Here is a 17,217-nt window from a genome sequence, read left to right on the forward strand (position 1 = left end):
TTCGTTTTGCTTTGTAGGTTCCACACAGAAGTGAAACCATATGGTATTTGTCCTTTAAAAAAAAATCTTTTTTTTTAACCAAACTTTACTTTGTAGAACGGTTTTGTATTTACTAAAATAATGCAGAAGACAATACAAAGATTTCTTTGTTTCTTCTATTATTAATAAATTACGTTAGTATTATGCATTTGTTACAATAAATGAATGAATACTGATACATTACAATTAACTATAAGTCCGTAGTTTATTTAGATTTCTTTATTTTTTAAGATTTCTTTATTTATTTTGAGAGAGAGAGAGCAAGTAGGGGAGGGGCAGGGAGAGAGGGAGAGAGAGAATCCCAAGCAGGCTCCATGCTGACAGATGGAGCCTGATGCAGGGCTCGATACCACAGACCGCGAGATCATGACCTGAACCGAAGTCAAGAGTTGGCCGCTTAACCAACTGAGCCACCCAGGAGCCCCTAGATTTTATTAGTTTTTACTTAATGTCCTTTTTTGGTTGCAGAATCCATCCAGAGTACTACATTACATTTAGTTGTCACATTTATGCAGGCTCCTCTTGGCTATTGCACTTTCTCACTTATCTTGCTTTCGTAACTGAATGTTTTGAGCAGTACTCAAACCTTCTTGTAGAAGGTCTTCAATTGGGATTTGACATTTTTTCATGGTAAGACTAATGCTATGGGTCACTGGGAGGAAGACCACAGAGGTAAAATGCCATTGTCATTATATCGTGTCAAGTGTGTATATTATCAACATGATTTATGACTCTTGATGTTACGATAAATGTGTATACAGAATAATTAAGTATATGCTTGATAGATGGTGAGCACCAGGCTTCTCATTTGAGAATGGATTGGAAACATCAGAATAAACTCAAGTCTATCTTAGTGTACATATAGATGTTTACATATATAAATATTTATAGATACGTGTATATACACAAGTTTGTATAAATATGTATAATTTCATTCTGTTTGCTCAAAAGGGGGAAAATAGGCTGTAAAGTAAAAAAAAAAAAAAATCAAAACGCCCCAGTCACAATGAGTACATCTAGTGTTTAGATCTTGTATTTTTATACCATTCTCCAACAAAAGGAACCAGTTCTTCCTATTGATATGGCTGATTCTGGGGCTAGGGTAGGATATACATAAGATGAGCCTACAGCATCTTGTAATATTGGAAAGTAAGAAAGTTCCCCAATACACACACACACACACACACACACACACACACATTTACAGTAATAAGGAGGCATGTCAAAGAAGTAGAGGAGCAAACTGAATGAGTCTCCAACATTCAGCTAAAGCTGAAATAATTTGGGCAATCTTAAAATAGTGTAATGCAAAGTATAAACTAAATATCCATAAAACCTTAAGAATAAAAATGATTGAATACACTGCTTAATTTAATTAATTAATGAGCGAGAAGAGATAAAACTCTCCTGTGGAAGTATTCCAAATAAGTTACATAGATGCTCCACCCTCAAAGTGGGGGAATATACCTTCCACCCCTTAGAAAGGCTGGGCACAGTGACTTTCAAGATGAACTGTGTGGAGACATGAGGAGAGGTAACGTGGGAAAGGATTATCTTCACACAGAGAATGTTCCCCAGGTGATTAAGGCCAATAAGTCATAAATTCTTTGTTACTTCGATTACTTATTTCACCGACCTATGGTAGTACCTGACATTTGTTCTGAGTATGGTGTCAAACTTGTGGGCATGCTCAGTCGCAGGATAAACCGGTACATTAGAAATAAGAAAGGGTGACTTAGAAAGAGATTGTCTTTTTGGGGCATCTGGGTGGCTCAGTCGGTCAGGCGTCCGACCCTTGCTCAGGTCATGTTCTCACGGTTCGCGGTTTGAGCCCCGCCTCAGGCTGTGGACTCACAGCTCAGAGCCTGAAACCTGCTTCAGATTGTGTATTTCCCTCTCTCGGCCCCTCTCCCGCTCACTCTCTGTCTCACTCTCTCTCTCAAAAATAAATAAACATTAAAAAAAAAGAGAGAGACGTTGTCTTTTATGGTTCTGTCTTGTGAGATACGTCACCACATTTTTTTACTGAAATAAAATTTATGGATTTAGAAAGATGCAATTTAAAAATGATAATGCAGAATTACTTAAACTTATAAAAATCTGTAAAGATAATTCTGAAGCAAACGAAAGGCTCTACATACTTTTGTTTCCGAGTATTATGCACATTTACCTTATCATTTTAATGTTATTTAAACTGTGGTTAATAGATTGCCTTGCATCTACACATGTTTAATAAATAATTTTTATTTGATTTGGTTATGACTTCATTGAGCAGAAAGAGTGCTGTAAAGTGATTTTTCATTTTGGCATATTATTTTCTGCCCTTTAAAAATGGAGATTTATGTATGTGACAATTGCATAGTTTTAAATGATACTTCTGTTGATGAAAACCCAGTTGGTCTTTCAGGAAAAAAAAAAGGACAATCTATCCTCTTTACCAATTAGAAATCAAGAGAATAAGGATTTTAATAAGCCTCCTGGGAGACTTGTCTTTTGTATCTTTGATAAATACATGATTATAAGGACAAATTATATGAGTAGCAATAATTCCCCAGTAATGTGATCATTAAAAGACCTCTCAACTGCAATATATCAGTATTAATTGGGGACAGATGATCATTTTAGTGACATGCTCAAGTCATTATCCATATTTCAATACTTCATGAATACCTGAGTATTCTTAATGATGTGATTATTTTTTTAAAGATTTTTCAGTGCAATGATCTTAATGAGGTTGTTTATTTTGAAATGAGGAAAAATACAAAAAATAGAATTAAGCATTGTTAATGAAGACTATTTAAGAAAGATGTTTGAGGAAAGTGAACCAAATATTAACTTTTAGTTATGGATGTAGAAATGCTTTAGCATTTACTCTAATTAAGCTGTGTATTAACAGGTTTTTTATATAAGCAAAATAAAACATCGATGTGTGTGTTCTGAATAATTGATCCGGATTATATTATATTCAAAATACTAAATAGTGTATGCCCCCATATCCCTACAAAAACCTCGTATTTTCTGATGATTACTTTTTAGTTATGTAATTTATTTAATACCATGTGTATCTTTCCATCTACAAAACACAGGCTACACCATCTCTTGTATATAAAGGGATCCCAAAGCCAATCAAATTTGTTCACATCTTTTTCTTATAATTAATTGTGTGCTTCCTCATTTTGATTATGATATCAGAGACATGTCCTTTTGTTAAGCTTACCAATATGGCAAAAGTAGTTTTTACTGTAGACTCAGTTTCTGAATTTCAACTTGTGCTCTTTTTACTAATACATCATTTCATACTGCATATTTTAGTATGATGCCAAATTTTTGACAGAATGTATTTATGCTCCTCTCCTCTCACAAAGCCAATAATCTTTTTTTTTTTTCAAAGTCCATATTCTCTCTACTGGCTTCTTTTGCACCTCGCTATTCTGGTTTGCTTCCTACTTCTCTATTTCTTCATTTCAAATTTGATAGATTTATTTCTTATTTGAAATTGTTAAGTATTAAGATTCTACAAGTTCTGCTAGTTATTCATTGTCTCTTCTACCTTCCCCTCCTACATCTAGTGATCTTATATTCACGTTCATTAATTCATGAATCTCAAAATGATATTCCCATTGTCTTGCACTTCTCATACTGCTTTAAGTCTTACAATTCTATTTTCTCATTTAATTTTCATAACAACTTGTGACTGGTGCTGCTATGATTTTCTAATCACAGATAAGCAAACAGAGATGTGGGGGAGTTGGGTAATGTTCTCAAGACCACACAGGAAAGTGATGGAGTGAGAGTTTTAACCAAAGCAGTAGTACTCCAGTTACTGTATTCCATGGGATGTTTTCTCCACCCCAAATTTAAAAAATCAGTTATTCTCCAGGAAAGTACATTTCTTGTTACTCAGTAACATGTTCACTCAAAATAGAAGGCTTGTGATTCTCTTCCTTTATTATGCAAATTCAATAAATTCTCTAATTTCTCATGTGTGAACATGACTTTCCCATCTAACCACTCTATTCCCACCTCCACAGTGTTAAATTTGGAACTTGCAATCCTTTATTTTGGTGACTGCGGTAGCATCCCATCACTGTGATCAGTCTCTTCCTCCATCTTATTTCCAGTTAATCAATCATCAAACTATCTTCACTGTCTTTTCAAAGATAATATTGGCCAGGTCACATGTTTCTGACTGTTCAAACCATTCTGTTTAGAGGACATCATGTTAAATATTTCTATGCCTTAAATTGACATCGTGTCCTGTTGGCAGTGTATGGCCAGGACTACCATATTAGTCCCAATGGTAAATTAAGAAACGCAACCAAAACAAATATGATGACTGTGGCACAATGACCAAAATAGTATACGGTATTATGGTCGACAGTGCCTAACCCCCAGGTAATGGTGTCCTGAGTTTCTTTGGCTTGACAGACTTTTCATTCTTTGTTGACTTCATCAATCATTTCCATTGGTAGCCTTGAGAAACAAAGGAGAAAATAAATGACTTACTTCCACTCTTAAGCTTGTGAGCATACTTTGCATGGCTTGTTAATAAGTTCTTGCTAAACAAATTGAGAACAACTCAAACCAACTCCAGATTTCCATTCAAAATCCTCATCTGCCTTTGGAACCTGATCAGCTTTCATGGCAGCCTAATCACACTTTCAAAACCTGACCCCATCTTAACTTTCCAGTGTTATCTCTGTTTCTAACATATTCTATGTGACATTCTCTATTTTCTGGAAACACCGTAGATGCTTCTTGTTCCTCTGCCTAGAACATTCAATCTTTGACAAACTCCATCTCATCCTGCAAAACCTATCAAAAATATTGTCTCTTCAATCAAGCCTGCTTGCAGACTTTCCCAAGCAGTCTATTGATTTATACTCTGCATGTTTTTTGTTTTTTTTTTTTTAATTTTAGGGCTTCTCATACTTCATTGCAATTTATCTGCCTCCTCTTCTCATTTCCTTGATAATTAGAATCTTAAGGGCGAAAATCGTATTGACTCATTCTCTATGTCATTCTCTCTTTTCCATTTTTGCCTTTTATCAGTTTTATAACTGATATCACTTGGTCTATGGAGATTTTCCACTCTTTCCTCCCCAAAATGCCTTTTATTTTATGACACTCACTATGGTTACTTTATAGTTATGTTTTTGCTTTATTTTTATCTCTTCACCACCTCCTGCCCTCACCATTAAATCAGCAATTTCTGTGAAGATAAAGATTGTATCTCACTGATTTTTATTTCCTCTAAAGCCCCTAGCAATTGTTAGATATTTAATAGTCTCAGAATAATTGTCTCTGAAATAATATTTCTAAAACCAGCCCAAAGCTGGTTTAACAGATTGTTGATGATCTTCATATTTTAGGCTCTGTTAGCCTTTGTTATAAACCATGTTACCACCAAAGAGAATTCTAATTATTTTCCCTGATGAATCCTGTAATTCAATCAAAGTTAATTTTTATGTACAATTTAATTTGTAATTAACCAAATGTATATACATCTAACCGTTAGAGTTTGCCATTAATAAAAAAAATTACTAACATTACCATACTGAGCTGAAATAGTTTCTACTGTAAAGAAGAAAATAAAGAATAAAACATTAGTTGGCTTATGATATTTTTTAAAGGTAAATACACAGTTTTCAATAAGCATCATTTTTTCTACAAATAGCACCTTTCCAATAACTTCCCGGACTCTAATGGTGCTGAAATTAGGACAAGGCAGCATGGAATGGTCTAGTCAATGGTAATACTTAAAATTTTATTATTTCCCCAGGAATAGTAACAAATTATTATCATCCTACCTGTACTCTTTAGATTCCTTTGGCTAAAATTGGGACACCTGTGTAGCTCTGGGGTATGGCTCAGTCGGTTAAGAAAGAGGCCAACTCTTGATTTCAGCTCAGGTCATGACCTCATGATCCACATCAGGCTCTGTACTTACAGCATGGAGCCTGCTTGGGAACCTCTCTCTCCCTCTCTCTCTGCCTCTTCCCCACTCAAGTACTCTCTCTCTCTTTCTCAAAATAAGTAAATAAACATTAAAAAAATAAGTAAAATGTAAAATATATGTGACTTCGGCCAAAACTTATGTGTGTGTGTGTGTATGTGTGTGTGTGTGTGTGTGTGTGTGTATGTGTGTTTAATAATACGATTTTATGAGAAGAATACAAAAGAAACTTCAAAACATTTTATTTCTGTTAAGACTGTGATTAGCTTTGAAGACATGGAGAGATTAACAAAAAGGTGATGGAAAATCATAAATAGAGGTGCAGAGGCAGTACCCTCAGGGTTACAAATATGGAATATTGGGAGACTGACAATTAATATCATGATGCTGGCATGACATTGGAAATCCTAGTGTAATTAAAAAAATAAATATAAAAAGTCCTGTTGGAAAAGTTTTTGATTTACAGGAGAATGGAGGGGACAGTACAGAGATCCTCATTTACTGACACACAGTTTCCTCTATTATTGACAACATATAATTATGACACATTTTTTATAATTAACAAATACTATTAATGAAACAAGTCCATACTTTATTAAGATTTCCTGAAGGTTTACTTTACTTATTTATTTATTTTTTCTGTTCCAGGATCTTACCTACAATACTGTATTGCATTTAGTGTCATATTCTCTTAAGTTCCTCTTTGTTAAGAGAGTTTTTCAGTTTTCTTTGTTTTTGATGATATGGACAATTTTATGGAGTACTGATATGGTTTTTGTACCTCAACTGGGATTTCTATGACATTTTGTCTATATCAGATGAGGGTTATAGGCTTTTTGGTAGGAAGACTACAGAGATAAAATACAATTATTGTCACATCATATCAAGGGTAGATACATATACATATACATCAATATAACATATCTCCAATGAAGTTGACCTTGACCTCTGGGCTGAGTTGAAGTGTTTGTCAGGTTTTTCCATTCACATTTACTCTTCTTTCATCCACTTTATATATCCACTTTACACTATATACTTTGGAAGAAAGTCACTGTGGGTAGTTCATGTTTAAGGACTGGGGACCTATATTCCATTTCCTTGATGGTGAAGTATCTACATAAATTATTTAGAATATGTCTGCATGGGAAATATGTCTATTAAATCTCATTTATGTATTTAATATTTTATTTATATTAGTGTGGATTCATGAATATTTATTTTATAAGTTGTGTGAAAGTCTAATACTATTTTATTTATTTTATTGCTATAATTGTTTCAGTGTTGATTGTCAGGAGCTCTTTTATCCACTCCTGTATCCCTTGCATATATCACCATTATTATTTTTGTTATTTTTAAACACTTTCTCACTTTCTGGCACTCCAAAATATTCCAGGATTATCTTGTCTATTTCTTATTATAGTCATAGTGTCAGCTACTTTTCTAAGGAGCCCTGGTTCCTCTTGTCTAGAAACAGAAACTGGGTGTGCTTTTGTGACTGACATGGCAATCATTCAGCTTACAGAGCAAGGAAATATATGTATATACACAAACCGATATATGTATGCCTATCTGTTTCTCTCTCTCTCTCTCTCTCTCTCTCTCTCTCTCTGCCTGCCTGCCCATCTGTCAGTCTGTCTATCTAATCTATGTAGATATTTCTATATATACTCAACTGCATCTACATTAAGCTAAACATAAGTTAATACATTACCCTAATATATTACCACATATATCATCCTACCCTCTACCTTTTTTTTATATATAAATTCTAAATGAGGAAACTGACTGTACCTCTCCAGTACACCTATATGGAAGTACCAAAATTGTTAACTTGTATTCCTATGGGACATTACTTTAACAACTAGAATGCAATGCTTATGTACAACTTATTTTGTCTTTAGTTTTATACTCTCCACTCATATATTAACTTTCCATATAGTTATATAGTTATTAAGACTCCTCTAGTCTTAATAACTGAGAGTCTTGATCATAAATAAGTTTGGAATCTTGTCAAGTGCTTTTTCTGAAATTATTGCTACTATAATAACATTTTTCTTCTTTAGCTTGTTGATGTGGTGATTAATTTTCAAATATTAAGTCAATCTTGTATATCTGTAATAAATCCACTTGGTCACAGTATATAATTATACATATACATTGTTGGATTCAATTTAATGATATTTTGTTCAGGATGTTTGCATCTATATTTCTGAGAGATATTGGCTTATAGTTTTCTTATAATGTCTTAATCTGTTTTTGGTATTTGTCTCATAGAATGTTTCTGTTCGGGGAAAAATTTGTAAAGAATTAGTATCATTTATTTCTTAATTATTGAGTAGAATTCATCAGTGAAACCATTTGGTTCTGGTGCAATTTTTTTAATGTTTACTTATTTATTTTGAGACAGAGACAGTGAGAGACAGAGAGAGCACAAGCAAGAGAGGGGCAAAGACACAGAAAGAGAAAGAGAATCCCAGAAGGCTATGTGCTGACAGCACAAAGCCCAACACTGGGCTCAATCTCACCAACCGTGAGATTATGACTTGAGCCAAAATCAACAGTCCGATGCTTAGCCTACTGAGCCACCCAGGTGCCCCTCTGGTGCTCTCTTTCATGGAAGTTTATTTGATTACATCTTCTTAATAGATACTCTCATATTCATATTACCCATTTCTTTTGAGTTTTTCTTGAGACTTTATCTTTACACCCATGTGTTATTTAAACTTGTTTCATGTCTACTTTTCTCTGTGTCTCCATCAGTGGTTTACAGAGAAAGAGGTATTTGACCTGTGTAAGTCTTCAATTTAGTCTCTTTCACTTTGCAAATGCTTAACTTTGTTTAGTTAATAAGTAAGTTTTTTTTTTTTCACAGAAGGCAAATCACTCATCTCACAATGTAAACTAACTTAAAAATTACATATATATATATATATATATATACACACACACAAAGTAATCTTATCTCTGAAAGTATCATTTCTATAAAAATTCATCACCATCATTTTATATATTAAGCAGCCATTTTATTTCCATAATTTCAGTCATAATTTTAATTCTAATCAAATCTCCTTAAAATAAAAAGTGTTAAATTCTAGTATTGGGCTTCTTAAGTCTTAATTGATTACCTTATTTCTGTATAATTATTTTGTCTTTTCCCAACCCATTTCTTTTTAGGTCCCTCCATGTTTGCTCAACCTCTATTTTTCTCTTTCCCTCCCTGACTTCCTTCTCTCTTTTTCCGCATGCACATGCGTGAACACACACACATACACATACACAAACACTCTCATGCATGTCTTTTGACAAAGTGAAAATGAAAAGGTGATTTATAGATTCTTGTGAAGTATCAGTGAATATTTTATAACACAATAAAAAGTTTAACAACAGAACTTTTCATTTGATAAATTGTTATTCTTCTAAAAGAGATATACTACAGAAACATTTTTTTTCTGAAAAAGCGGTGAAGTACCCTGTTTTTTTTTTATTACATTATCTTGAAATAGATAAAAAAAATCGCTCAAAACAAGCTTACTTGATTTTATCATGTGTGAAAGTAATTTTCTTTTGAATCTTATTTACCTTGGGACGGCAAAAATGGGATTTATGAAGTATTTTGTGCTATAAGAAAGTGCAATTTCTTTAACTTCTGTTACATATGTTCTGTTTTTTTAGTTTTACTTTGATTTTTAAAATATTTATTTTCAGAAAGAATTCTCAGTTCATATCGCTAGTCATTCCCATTATTAGTGGAAAGGGAAAGAAAGGAAAATGCATAGTTTTGTAGGCTTCTTTTCTTCTATTGCTTTTTTATTGACATATCTAAATCTTAAGCATATTATTACAATTTCAATATTTATACAGGAGGGAAAATAAGAAAAGGCATTTCAACTGATGGCCGTAGGATATTTCATTTTCTTGTTCATAGGAATTATATAGTTTTCCCTTCTCCCAGACATTTACCAGATTATTTTAATCTCATCCACCAGTTTCCCATAGTCACCATGTTGTATTATTTTTATTAAGCTAGACTGAATATAGCTATTTGTCCTGAAAAGGTTCTGGCCTACATCTATCCTGTACCCAATTTTTATGAATGAAACTGAGATTCAGAGAGAATATCAATAATTTACTCAAAGTCCACCATTCATTTGTGTGCTCTGACACACACATTACTATTGGATTTCTAAGCTTGTTTTTACTGTACCACACTGTGGTTCTTTATTTAATATTTTCTTGAATGCTTCCCTGCTGGTAAATTTATTCATCCATTGAGGTCGATACCAACTGTAGATTAAACGTTATTCTTAGTCTAAGTGATCAATTTGGATCGGACTCACCAGGAACGAAGTATCTTTAGGACTGTAATTTACTGAATCAACATTAAACTAGCCTTAGCCTTGGTATACGTTTCTGTCTTGACTATGGTAACCACGTTCCAGCAACTGAAAATCCTACACCAAATCCCTGTGTTCCTGTTCCTTTCACCTTCAGAGATTGAATCTCAGGCCTGCATACTACGTTTCTCTAAAAGAACTGATTCCTGCATCGAACCCCAACCTCCTAGTAAGGAAATCTCTCTTCCTTTTTCCTACACTCCTTTCTCTGCTAGGAGAGATAATAGAGATGTAAGACTGAAAAGACAAGTTCCAGTCCTTTGAATTTACATTTCTTTTCAACTGCTCTGTGATGCCCAATCTGTTTGTCTCCTTAACAGTTGTATACCCATTCTGCATTTAATGAATTTATAAGTCTTCTATTAACTGCTATTGGAAGTAAAGATTCCTTTATGACTGTCCTAAGAGTAATGACTATGTTAAGAATAGATTTCCCGGCTTTCTCTGTCTTCAGTTTAGGGGCTATTAACTTCTGTAAACTCTGCTGTATCCTCACCTTGCCATATTTGTCTGGTTCTCAATAACTGAGTACCATTTATCATTTGATGCTGTCTCCAATAATGTTCTTATGCAGTGTAACAATGTACTATTGTAATATAAAGTTGAATGAAATCACTGCACTGCCCCAGTCTTAGCTATCTCTAATTACTGCATTCATTCCACATATACTTAATTATAATAATCATGACCAAAAATAGTGATATCCTTTAAAAATGAATGCACATATTTCTAAAATCGTTATATATATGATACTTAATAAATTAATTACATAAAAATGAGATTTTTCTACTTCATCATTACTTAATATTCTCCATAAGAAAATTCAAACATTGTTATACTAATTGGAACTAATGGCCAATAATTCCTTTTCTCTTAAGGAAATCCTTTAGCATATTTTTAATTTTTCCTTGTGTTTTAAGGATTATTAGTTGCATCACTGGGGTTCCAACATAAGTATATAAAGCTACTTTTCAACTCTACACTTTAAAAAAAGTAATTAAAGCTGTCAGACATCATGTGTAAAGCATTTTTTGAGAAAGTCAGATTTTATTTGTGGTTTCATCTGCTGAGATGACTGTTTTCATTACTAGAGAAATCAGTTCTATAAATTTTTAATGGGACAATTTCTCAAACTAAGTATAACTTCGGGAAAGAAATTATTCAAATGATGCTTTCTAGTATGTGAATTTGTCACTATGAGTTAAAGTTTCATGGATTCCTGCTTGTTGAAAAAAAAAGAATATGGAATTTCATGTTTGGGCCTTTTAGATGATATAATCACGGCATTTAAAACAAAACCATGTGTTCAAACTTTTAAGAAAATACTACTCTAGAATTTGCATCTATCAAGAACCTATGATCAATTTTTTTTCTAGCTTGTTTATCTCATGTTTGCCTTTTTTATTTTCATGGAATATAGAATAAAATATTCCTGGGGTTTATAAACCTATCTGAGAAGGAAATACTTCAGGATACTTCTTCAAATTTAACATAATGTTCTTTTAGTTTTCGCAAAAATTTGTAGAAGATTCTGATTTAAAAAAAAATATGAAAGTCTGTCACCTGATGTTAGTAATAACAGAAACCAATAATATTGATTTTAAAAGTTAATTTACAAGAAAGTGAATTAAAAAAAAAGATGAAAGTGTAACTATGCTTTGAGTTTAATTCATTTGTATTTCTTTAGACAGGTGCGACCACTGACAAAAACATGAAAGACAGCTTCATATGTTATTGAAGTAAAAGCATGAACTTACAGATATACTGAAGATATATGAAAAGTCTAGTCATTTTAAACATTTTATTAAATTACTTTATAACAACACATCTACCTTTAATATCAAGAAGGTCTAGAAAATGACACAGATGGATAAGCTACATAATAGTTATGTAAGCTTGTGTTCTTAATATATCCTTTCTGTGAAAACTGAAAAAAATAGCTAAAATGATGAAAGGTATAAGCAAAGTATTTGTTTTTGTTTTTCTCATACATTATTATATAGAAACCGCAGGATACTCGATACATTGAAGTCCAATTTTCTTGGTAAAAATAAAGCACATATATCCTTAAATTGTTTGCTTTTATGTCAGAGGAATAAAATAAATTAATTCTAAGTAACAAAGTATACAATAGTGGTCAGAATTTGTCTTATATAGAGTCATGTTTTAGAGGACAATACAAAAGGCAAGGAATAAACAAAGGAGAAGGAAGAAGATGGAAAGGCACACAGAAAGACAGACACATAGAAAGACAGAGACAGAAAGAGACAGAGAGATGCAAAGAAGAATCTAGGTGAGATTAGTTTTTGCATGAAAACAAAATTATTGAAAAATTTGATTTAACCAAAAAGTATGTATCCTTGTATAATTTATAGTCCTAGATAAAGACTGGCTTTATTAATGATTTAGATGTTTAGTGCTCACAGATGGTTAATCCATCATCTGGTTAAAAATGTAGGGATTCAACAAGAATTTGCTTGTTGAATAGTAATAAAGTGGAAGTCAGAGTCCTGATTTGTAGGAGACTTACAGTCTGGTTGCAGAGGGAGAAAAATGATTAAAACATATTTAATACCTAGATCACTAATTATCAAAATATGTCATCATTTGCAATTTTCTGAGGTTCAGGAGAGAGTGCAGGAACTAGATAAGAACAGGATGAGCATAGTTTGGGACAGATAATAGGTTTAGCAATGACCCTGAAGACATCTAGGTCCTAATCCTTGGAGCCTGTGAGTATTACCTTATATGGCAACATGGATTTTGCAGATGTGATTAAATTAAACATATTACAATGGATAAATTACCCTGAATTATCTTTGCCAGATCTAAGTGTAATCACACTATGAGGCAAGTAGAAGATGATTGGACTACAGAAGAATAACAATGTGAAGGAGAAAGAAGGGGGGGAGACAATGAACCATGAAGCAAGCAATGAGGACAGCTTCCAGAAGCTGAAAAGCAAAAAGACTGTTCTCCCTAAAATCTTCCAGAGTACTGCCCTGCCAAATCCTTGATTTTGATCTTTTGAAACTGATTTTGGACTTCTGACCTCTGAACTATAAGAGAAGAAATATGTGTTTTTTCACACTACCAACTCTGTATAACAGCAACAATGGGGAACTAATACAGTGCATTCATGAATTCATCCTTTATGTTTTTGTTAACTATCATAAGCTAATGATTCTAGCATTGTGCCATTATAGTGGTGATACAGAAATTTTCTGCAAACATGAAATATGTGTGGTTTGTGGTGTATAGACTGTAAATAAGTAATCTCATAACTAAATCAGACATTTTCAGAAAGTATTAACTCTTATGCAAAAAATAAAAAGAGTGTAGAATAATGTAAGAAGAATAACTTTCAAGAAAATGGAAAGACAGACTACATATGGAAAGAAAATACTTCCAAATCACATATTCAACAAAGGACTTATCCAGAATATATAAGAACTCATCACAGAACATGAGAACAAAAGCAACGCGGTTTTAAATTGTACAAAACACATGAACAGACACGTTATCATTATCAAAGAACGTGAGGATGGCAAATGAGCTCAAGGAAGATGTTCAATATTATCAGCGTTTGGGAAAATGCAAATCACAACCACAATGAGATGCCACTAGACACATATCAGAGTAACTTTACAAAAAATTACTGACAATACCAAATACTATTAAGAATGCAAAGCAACTCAAACTCTTATACATTACTGGTGGGAGTGCCCAATGATAAGGCTACTCTGAAACACTGTTTGGCAGTTTATTATGAATTTATACATATGGTTACTATATAATCTGGCTATCCCACATTTGGAAATTTATGCCAATAAAATGAAAACTTTTATTCACTCAAAAACCTGTACACAAATATTTATAATGGTCTTATTCAAATTTGCAAAAAACAAAACAAAACAAAACTGGAAATAACTCAAATGTCCTTCCAAAGATAAATAATATAAAAATAGTGATACATACATGCAATGGATACTACTCATGAATAAAACACTGTATTGATACAAATAAGCAATTAGATAAATAGCAAAGGTATTATGCTAAAGAAACCAGTCCCAAAACATTACATACTATTTGATTTATTTATATGAAATTCTTGCAGAGAACAAACTGTAATGAGGGAGAGAGAATATATCAATGAATGTCTATGATTTGTAGTGGGTGGAGTGTGTGGCCACAAAGGAATAGCACAACGGGGTATTTTGGGGAATTTGGAATAGTTTGGTATCTTGATTATAGTTTGAATACACTTATCTAAACATAAATCAGAATCCATAAGACGTACATCAAAAGAAAAAAAAGATAGTCAATTTATTGTAAGATGATTTTAATTTATTTTAAAAATAAAATTAAAAAAAAGACTATTGTGGCTTTTCTTTTGTCCATTAAAAAATATAAAAGAATTACAATGGTAGGAATAAAGCAGAAAAATCTAGAGTCGTCATGGAAAGGATTCTGAGAAGATGAAATCAGATGACAAGAGGGATGAACTAATGAGGATCTGGAACAGATGGGTTAGACATGGTTGAAGGTATATGTAGAGTTAAAGCAGGGATGATAGTTGTGTATCTGAATAAAAATACAAAAAAAGGCTAGTATGGGTGACATAGTGGAAATGGAAGAATAGGTGTTGCTAGAATCAGGTCAGAGAAAGGCCAGTTAAGAAAAGCTTTACTAAATAGGTGCATCTTGAGTAATCAGGACAACAGAGTAGTTGAATAAAAACTTTTTTTTAAAAAAAGGGCCAAAGACCTTAACAGAAATCTCATCAAAGAAGATATGCATATGGAAAGTAAGCATGTGAAAAGAGACTTCACTTTATAAGTCATCAGGGAAATGCAAATTAAGCAACAAGATATCATTAAACACTTATTAGAATGGCCCAAATCAGGAATATTAACAACACCAAATGTGGGCAAGTCAGTGGAACAAAAGATTCTCATTCATTGATGGTTGGAATGCAAAATGGTACAACCAGTCTTAAACAGAGGTTAGTGGTTTCTTAAAAACGACACGTATTCTTACCATACAATTCCCGCAGTTGTGCTCTGGTATTTACCCAAGGAGTTGAAAAGCTATGTCCATTCAAAAAACCTGCACACAGACATTTACAGCAGCTTTAGTCATAATTGCCAAAGCTTGGAAGCAACCAAGGTGTCCTTCAGGAAGTAAATGGATATATAAACTATGGATACATTCAGACAATGGAACATTATTCAGTTCTAAAGAGAAATGAGCTATTGAGCCATAAAAAAGATGTAGAGGAAACTTAAGTGCATACTGAATGCTAATGAAAGAAACCAATCTGACAAGTTGTGATTTCAACTATATGACATCCTGAAAAAGGCAGACTGATGGAGACAGTAAAATTATCATTGGTTGTCAGGGGTTCAGGTGCAAAGGAGAGTCAGATAGGCAGAGCACAGAGGATTTTGGGGGTAGTAAAAATATTCTTTATGATACTATATAGATGCATACATGGCATTATACATTTGTCCAAACGGATAGAATGTAACAAAACGCCAAGAGTGAAGCCTAATGTAAATTATGGGCTTTGGGGAATTATGCTGTGTTAATGTAGTTTCGTCAATTACAATACATGTACCCCGCTAGTGGGGGATGTTGATAATGGGGTAGGCTATGCACGTGTGGGGGCAGAGTATATGTTGGAAATCTCTGTGCTTTCTTCTTAATTTTGCTGTGAATGTAAAACTGTTCTAAAAAATGTCTTCCAATCAATAAATCAATCAGGTAGTAAATAAATAAGCTAAAAAACAAACAAAAACAACAAGAAAACTCTTTACTGTCTCTCTGTATATGAAAATTTTTTCCTCTGGAATGTTTTAACTCTACTGACACGCTCACTGATTTGGCAAAAAAATCTACACTTGTCTTCATGTCTTTTCTTCTTACCTAATTCCCTCTTGGTCTTCCCATCCCTCCCTCCTTCCTTTCATTTATTTCTATCTTTGTATGTTATTTTTATATCTTTACGTATTGTTTTTAAAGTTTATTTATTTATTTTGGGAGAAAAAGAGAGTAAGGGAGGGGCAGAGAGAATGGGGGAGAGAGAGAGAGAGAGAGAGAGAGAGAGAGAGAGAGAGAGAGAGAGATTCCCAAGCAGGCTCCACACTGTCATGGCAGAGCCCAGTGCGGGGCACAAACTCACCAATCATGAGATCATGACCTGAGCCAAAATCAAGAGTTCGTCGTTTAGCCAACTGAACCACCTGGGTGCCCCTAATTATCTTTTAATTCATTTCTGCCATGTTACAAATACCACCAGTATTTAAAAAACTGATACTTTCAAAGCACAAGTAAGTGTATCTTGTGGCCTCATAACACATATGATAATGTTTTCTGCATTGGAGACTTTTGGTTTGGTGTCTGATTTTTGTTTATTGCTTCTAAACATTTTTTATAAAATATGTATATTGTAAAAAGAAATGTAACATAAAGGTTTCTTTGCATAGTTTTCTAACATAGTAGAAAACACAAGTAAGTTTCTAATATATGCTGTATTTATTTCAGCAATACTTCTCCCACTCCAAAATGAGTAAGAAAAATTTCAAGATACTTAAAAATGGAAAAAGTGGTCCTATGAAAAAATGTGGAACAGTCATAGACATATATTTAGATTAGGAAATAAAAGGTTAAGAGGATAACTGATACCTGTTTTCAAGTGTACTAAGCTTGATTAAAGAATCATGTTGACCATATTTTTCTAAGTTTATAAAGGTCATGACTTGGATAAAATTATCATAAGTTGCTACAATACCACTAATTTACATAAGGAAGTAAAAAAGTTTAACC

At 33.1% G+C, this 17,217-nt stretch overlaps 1 long non-coding RNA gene across 1 annotated transcript in view; it reads right to left on the reverse strand.

The window, feature by feature from the left end:
- Window positions 1-3,716: 3,716 nt before the first annotated feature.
- LOC113604753 (uncharacterized) overlaps window positions 3,717-17,217 on the reverse strand; it is a 97,954-nt gene continuing 84,453 nt past the window's right edge. Inside the window, exon 3 of the long non-coding RNA XR_008297590.1 lies at window positions 3,717-4,512. This is a non-coding gene — a long non-coding RNA (uncharacterized LOC113604753). The remainder of the gene's footprint in view (window positions 4,513-17,217) is intronic.

The sequence above is a fragment of the Acinonyx jubatus genome, chromosome C2, assembly GCF_027475565.1.
Source record: "Acinonyx jubatus isolate Ajub_Pintada_27869175 chromosome C2, VMU_Ajub_asm_v1.0, whole genome shotgun sequence".
Taxonomy (NCBI): Eukaryota; Metazoa; Chordata; class Mammalia; order Carnivora; family Felidae; genus Acinonyx; species Acinonyx jubatus.